Genomic DNA, 7,448 nt, shown 5'->3' with positions numbered 1-7,448 from the left:
CCAGCTGCCCGCGCCCGGCGCGCGGACGCAGAGCCCCGGGGCGGCAGCAGGCGGCGGCGGCGGCGGCGGCGGCGGCGGCTCGGCCAGGGGAGCGCGCCCACATAGACGAGGACTCCGCCCGGTAGCCGCGAGCGGGCCGCGGGGCGGGGACGCGGAGCCACGGCCTCGGCGGCGCCGGCCGGAGCGCGGGCAGCCGCGCGCGCCGCGCGGGACACGCAGTCGCAAGGGCGGGGGCCCGTGGCCGGCAGGAGCTCCGGGATCACGGGCGCCGGCGGGAGCTGCGAGCCTCCATCTTGATTTCAAATGGGGAAGGAAGGAGGGGGAGGGGGAAATCACGGCCGAGGGAACCCGGGTGAAAGGAAAAGGGAGAGCAGGGAAAGGAGAGGAAGGAAAAAAAAAGAGGGGCTTCGGGAATTTCCGGCGAACATCGTCAGGGGCCCGAGCGTGTGCTCGGCGGGTGGGCGGGGCCTGGCGGGAGGGGCGGGGCCTCGCCCGACGGCCGGACGCGCTGAGAGCCGGCGGGCGGCGGCGTGAAGGCACAGCTGAGCTCCCCGTCCTCCGCAGGGGCAGTTCCAACCTGGAAGGAGCAGGAACGCTCACCCCAGCTGGGGCGGACCTTTCCTGCCGCAAGCGCCGTCCTCCGAGCGCTCGAGCTCTTTATTACCGATCTCGCCCGCGGAAACGGGTGACTTGGGCACGGGGCTCGCACTGGCACGTAGAGCGGGCTCCAGAATAGTTGTTGAATGAACAGAGAGCTCATGGAAACAGCCCCAGAGGCGAGTGGGGCAAGCCTCTGAACTCCTGGGGGCACAAGTCTTCTCGTCTGTAAAATGAGATTCCTGTGTGTCCTTAAGGACAAGCTCCTCTTGTCCTTAATCCACCAAAACGTTGAAAATGGGGAGGGTGATGGGGGCTGGGAAAACCAAAGGAAATGGAGAATGGGTGACACCCAGCTTTATGGAAGTTCTGTGTCAAACCAGAATCAAGTACAAAACGTTTTTGACGTGGCTACAAGAGGAGTGAGCAGAAGGGATGGATGTCAGAGGTTAAAGGAACCAATGCTGGGGAAAACAGGAGAGACAGAAACCAGATTGATTTTTTTTTTTTTAATGGACGATGAAACTACTGTAATGCATACTGGAAAGGAACAATTAAATAAATGAAGGGTGGATGGTGGACACGAGGTTTATTACCGTGGGAGAGGGAGGTTACAGATAAATAAGAGGAGGAAGCTAGAATGAGCCCTGCGGTACTGGGTTGTAGTTGGAGACCTCACTATGTACCCATGATGAGCTTGATATAGACAGAAATGGATAGATAAAAAGATTTACAGATATGTAAATATCTGTAAATATGTGTATATATGTGGGTTAGTACACATACATGTAATATCCTTGCTGTGTCAGCTGAGTGGACTTAGAAATAACACTCCAGGAACAAGGAGTGCACCTGGCACTGAGATCTTGCTTTTAACACCATTCTTCAGTAAAAAGAGGTCTCCTTGGGGAAATGGACTGCAGCAGGGAATATACAAGATGCTCCTGGAGCATCTTGTTGGGCCAGAAGGTAAGGAAGTGGTCAAAAAAGATTTTTTTAATCAACAACAACAAGAAGGAAGGAGCCTGTCAAAGGGACACAGGAGCCTATTGAAAGAGCTCCCAGTGGCCAAAGCTGGAACAATTTGAGCAACAAAATAAATAAAATAATACTTGATTATAACCCAAAATATAAAATAAATATCCATGAGTCCATACTGACACAAATGATTAAATAAGTCAATAAATGGAGAGAACAACTCTCTTGTGAAGAATTTCAAATCGTTTATGTAGATACTCCGCCCTCAGTGACATTAGTAATAGAAATCTCCTGTCCTTAACTATGGGCTGCACATAGTATCTTCCTTCCCAAGAGTAAAACATGGAAAGTGGGTAGAGTGACCTTCCAGTGGAGAAACCTGACAAATACTAATTTAGCCAGTGATCAAGGTTAGCATCAATAGTGAGAAACCATGTGGATGGTAGTATGTACCCTTGATACGATGTGAAGAAAATGGCACTTTACCTCTGTGGTCTAACTTCCAAGAATACATACCCCAGTCTAGCGGTGAGAAAAACATCAGACAAATCCAAATTAAGGAACATTCTACAAACTGGCTGACCAGTACTTTCCCAAACCGTCAAGGTCTTCAAAATAACAAGAGTCAGAAAAACCATCACAGTCAAGAGGAGCCCAAGGAAATATGACAACTAAATATGGTATTCGTGATGGGATCCTGGAACGAGAGAAAGAAAGAAAAAGAAAGAAAAGAAAGAATTAGGTAAAAACTAAGAAAATTTGAATAATATATGATACATGCCAATACTGATTTATTAATTGTGCATAATATAGGAAAACTTGATGTTGGGTATAGAGGAGCTCTGTACTATCTTCATAACTTTTCTGCACATTTAAATCTATTTTAAAATAAAAGTTTATTTTTAAAAATTTTAATTATATGTGCAGTATCTCAAAAAGAAAAATGCAATAGGTCCAAATTCCACAGGCCATCATGTCAGGTGTGCTGACAGTTTCTTTTCCATATTTTTCTGTGGGGTAATTTCTGTCTCCATTTCCCATTCCTCATGGCAGAAGCTGAATCCTAGTTCAAGGACAACTCGATCTCTGGAAATGTTCTTTGTCAGTTGGGTAGCTACTCCCAGTCACTCAGGAAAACATTCAGGTGCTCACTGGGGAGCTCAGACCCACCTTCTCCACCCACCGTGCCCCAGAAAGTGAGGCCAAGTTCTCTCTGCTCCCAGGTCCCTCAAGCCTACCTGAGCACAGACTTCCCTTCTCAGAGACATCAGGATCTAATGCTATCCATCTCCTCTCCCCAAAACTGCAGAATCATTTTCTCTGAAGGGGTAAATCTCACTCTAGTTTCATCATGCTTTCTTCCAAATCTATTGTTTTTGGCATAACCTTTGTGTTCTTAAGGAAACTCAATTTTAATACTCAAAAACCCTTTACCTCCAATGATTCCTTCTGCCATGGCTTCCAGAAGTGTGTCTAGAAATTCAGAATCCAGGTGCTGATTTCTTTCTTTTCCTTTGCATCCCACCCAGAGTAACCGTCCCCTGAAGGTAATGAATACAGAGCCACCAATCCCCCACCCCTGCCTAAATGGTGGGAAAAGGTCAAAAATTTGAAAAATAAAAATTGCTGGGGTGGGGAGCTGTGGGTGGGAGGCAGATTGGAAATCATGCAGCCACAGAAAGATTGGCCATGTCTCAGTGCTGGTACGCCAGAAGGAACAACTGAAAAAGGATTATTCTGTTGGAGGGTTCTTGGGTGGAGGCAAGCTCTGGATGTTGGGAGTTGGCCTGACAGAGAATGTGCCTACATGGCAATGACTGCTAAGGGTGTGGGGGATTAGGGTGGAGAGGGAATGTATTTGGGCAAAAAGGTCTCTCTAGGGTTGAGCTCAAGGTATTGACCAATTCTATCTCAGGTAGAGATATTTCCAAGAGAATGATACAGAAGACCTGTGACTGAGTATGGGACATGCATGAAGGCTCACCCAGCTTGCAATAAGAAAAAGAGGCTGTGCACAGGTTTTTCCCTTCTGCCATCTGAGTATGTGTAGGGGGATCTAAACAGGGTTTCATGACAGCTGCTGTTGATCCTACCCAACCTTCAAAATGCAGCTCAAATTTCACCTCCTTTCACGAAGCTCCTACAGCAGTCAAACTCATCTCTCCCTTCTCTGTATTCTGCAGCCCCAGTCGTGCTGGCCTTTGATCACGTGCTGCATTATATTATTTACATCGTTCCTGTTTAATGTCTTGCCTGCAAAATGAGGAGATCCTTTGCAATCAGCATGCCAGCATGGGCATGTCTCCTGTGTGCCTAGAACTGAGGCACAAAGGTATGAAGCAGAAGACATGGAGAAAGCCAGCTGGGGAGACCCTGCAAGGTGTCTACTCACCATCCTTTCTCTCCTTCTTACCAGAACCCATGGCCTGCTGAAAAACCCCACTTCCCAGCTATGGTGGTTATGTGACAGGGTGCTGGCTAATGAGATATAAGTGCAGAAGATGGGGCAGGGCTCACAAGAAGGAGTTTAGATTCAGCATGTGCACACCCTGTGCCCTTTGTCCTCTCTGGAACACAGACAAGATGCTGGAGGGGAAGAGGCCACCATGTGACTCCAAAAGGGTGAACATGAGGACAGAAGCACATGGTACAGATGCCTCAGGGAGCTGCCCACCTCCAGACTCCTTGTTACACAGAAACACACAAGAAAAAGAAGACCCTGAGTTAGTTAAGTTGCCTGTTCAGTTTCATGCCCCCGAACCAGCTCCTAACACATAGACCAGCCATGCTTCTTCATCAGTGCTTCTCAAACTTTTCCACTAAAGAAACTCTGAAGATGGAGGAGGGTGAAGAGGATGGTGAAAGTTGTATCCTTAAGAATCTTGTGGGGAGCCCAAGCAGCTTGAACTCTCTTTTTCTTAGAAATGCATGTGGATTTTTCCTTCTCCTTATAATTGGCATTTATTTTAATATATGATTAATGTCTTAACTCATTTACCAGTTATTTGGGGTTCATTTGTGCCCCCCAAAAAAGACACATTGATATATTAGCCCTCAGTACCTTAAAATATGACAGTATTTAGATGTAGGGTCATTGCAGATAGATGTAGTTAAGATGAAGTCATATGAGATTAGGGTGGCCCCTAATCCAATATGACTGGTGTCCTCATGAAAAAATAGCCATATGAGGACACACGGGGAGGATGACACATGGAGACGGAAGATGGGAGTGGTGCATCCATGAGCCAAGGAGCACCAAAGGTGGCCACCAAACCACCAGAAGCTAAGAGAAAGGCAAGGAAGGATTTCCCTACAAGTTTCAGAAGGGAGCATGGCCCTGACGGCACCTAGAGTTCAGACTTCTAACCTCCAGAACTCACATTTCTATTGTTTTAAGCCACCCAGTTTGTGGGACTTACAGTTATGGTGGCCCTAGGAAACACACAAACTAATCCAGTCCTCCAAATTTTTGAGAGAAAATTCTAGAGAGAAATTTATACATTGATCTTACAGATAATATTTGATGGGTGGTTAAAATAACGGAACAGAATCCAGAGGAATGTGGAGAGTTCCAGCTTGATTAGCTGTGGGGGTTTAATGTTAACGAGGACATACCATGGAAATGTCCAGATGATAACTTGAGATATGATGCTTGACCTCTGGCCAGAGTTGGAACTCGAACTCTAAATTTGAGCTAAAGAGCATAAATATACTTGAAGCTTTAGACCTGAATAGTTTGCCAAGGGAATGAGTGTAAAACGTGAGTAGGGTACGGGACCAAGGGCTGAGTTTTTATTCTGTACAGTGGGTAGCACTGGGTAGAAGTGTGACTTGAAATGCCCAGAGAGTCCACAGTTTGTCCTGAGACATATTAAGAAGCATGTGGAAGGGGGAAACCAGACTCACAGGGCCAGGGTATCTAATTCAGCCTAGGCTGTGCTAAGTTGTCTCACAAATGACTACAAATGAACTCAGCTTCTTGGATTTCTTTGATTTGGAGTGACCTCCACTAAGCCAGAAAGATCCAAGCCAGAGCCTTACCCTGCTCCGAACCCATATTCACAGGCATGGGGCCCCAGTAATTGTTGACTGGCCTTGAAGATTGATTGGTAAGAGTCTCTTGAGCCCCTTCACTCCAAGATTTTTCCAGTCATTGAAATAGCTCTGAATATCCAGTGGCATATGAAAGAGGAAATTCATTGGAATAAGCCTGGAAAAGAAACAGGATGGAATTTGGGAGGATTTGAGGTAGATAGGGGGCAAAAGGGGTCTGTGTGTGGGGTGTGTGTGTGTGTGTGCATGCACATCTGTGTATACATCACATGCTTTTGCCTGTCTGTATTTGGGATAGGTGTTGATGAAGATCTTGATCTGCTAGCAAGGAAGTCCAATAATACAGGAAGAAAAGTTAAAGGCAGATTCAGCTTTGAAAAGAGCTCAGAGTTCAAAGTCGCAAAGTTTTATTATTACTGATCTATAAATGAGAAGGGTATATAGAAGAAGTGGCAATATCTATATTTGCTGCCTTAGCTTCAAATTGATCAATATTACAGAGACTCATTGCTTAATAACTGCTATCCTTCTGTTCCTGGCCAGGAACTCCAAGAATTCTAAATTGAGCCCCCAGCCCAAATATATAGGTGCGATTCAATGATTCTGATCCCAGCCAACTTTGGGTCTTGAAGATTTCTCTTTAAAGGATAAGTACTCCTGGGAGTGCTAACACCTTAAACCTTTATCACTTAATGCCTTATAGAGAGGATTAGTGGATTAGCCCAGTGTTGGCCAGAGTAATGAGGGATAAAAGAAGGAAAAGAGCAATGGGAAAGCACCAATAGGGGTGCCTGGCTGGCCCCATCGGAAGACCATGCAACTCTTGATCTCAGGGTTGTGAGTTTGAGCCCCACGTTAGGTGTAGCGGATACTACAAAAATAAATTAACTTAAAAAAAAAAAAAGGAAGGCACCATTTAAAGAGCATGTACTTTGCTTTTTCCTAAAGCTAGTGCTTTTGCTTCAGTCTAGCATAGACACTGAGAAAATTTTGACCCCATTCATTTGCATGGGTGGTGAAGAGCTGTATTTTAGGGTCATCAGTTATTCTCTGGAGGCCTCCCGTTGCACACAGGAAGCCATGTGAAAACTCCATGTCCAGTTCGGGGCTGTTCTAGAAGTCTCAATTTATTCATGCAGTAAACATTTATTGAGCCCCTACGATATGGCAGAGACTATTTTAGGCTATAGTGACAAAACAAGCAAAGATGCTTGCCCTCATAGAGCTTACTTCCTAGTGGGATGGGGCAAAAAACACACAAGTAAGTAAGATGCATGGTGGTCTGATGACAAGAAGCACTATGGAGAGGAATTAAACAGGAAACGGGGATAAGTTCGGGGCAAGGGGCAGTGAGCCATATTCGATGTGACATTTGAGCAAAGATCAGAATGAAAGAATGAATTGAGTGGATATTTGAGGGATGGGGACTTAAGGGAGAGGAAAGAGCAAGGGCAAAGGCCCTGAGGCAGCCCAGTATTCTCGGCTTCGTGAAGCAGATGGGGGAGGGCACTGGTGTCAAGTATGGGGGAAAATGGGAGACCCAGTCAGTGAAGTACAGGAGCCCATCATGCAAAATCTCGCAGGTGCTTTGTGAGAACTCTGCTTTCTAATCAGAATGAGATCACAGGTGTGAATTCTTGTATGAGAAGATTCTAAGTGATTTCAGGTTGAAAGTGGGAGGTTATGTGAACTCATCAGAAGGTTTGAAAATAAAGTAGAAGTTTGTAAAACGCTTTGTAAAAGACGGCCGTGGAGAGAACCTAGGAACCAGGGGTTGTCACCTCCCAGGGAGAAGGCTCCGGAAGATGTGCGAGCGTGTG

General features: G+C 46.1%; 1 long non-coding RNA gene across 1 annotated transcript; it reads right to left on the bottom strand.

The window, feature by feature from the left end:
* Positions 1-1,258: 1,258 nt before the first annotated feature.
* On the bottom strand, positions 1,259-4,249 carry LOC118006186. Its single transcript, XR_004677993.1, has 3 exons — positions 3,674-4,249; positions 3,010-3,116; positions 1,259-2,272 (listed from the first exon to the last, which is right to left on the bottom strand). It is a non-coding gene; the product is annotated as an uncharacterized LOC118006186 (long non-coding RNA).
* Positions 4,250-7,448: the final 3,199 nt, after the last annotated feature.

The sequence above is a fragment of the Mirounga leonina genome, unplaced genomic scaffold (genome assembly GCF_011800145.1).
Source record: "Mirounga leonina isolate KUSES-001 unplaced genomic scaffold, KU_Mleo_1.0 Mir_95, whole genome shotgun sequence".
NCBI classification, from domain to species: domain Eukaryota; kingdom Metazoa; phylum Chordata; class Mammalia; order Carnivora; family Phocidae; genus Mirounga; species Mirounga leonina.
This window is presented reverse-complemented; position numbering and strand designations above follow the sequence as displayed.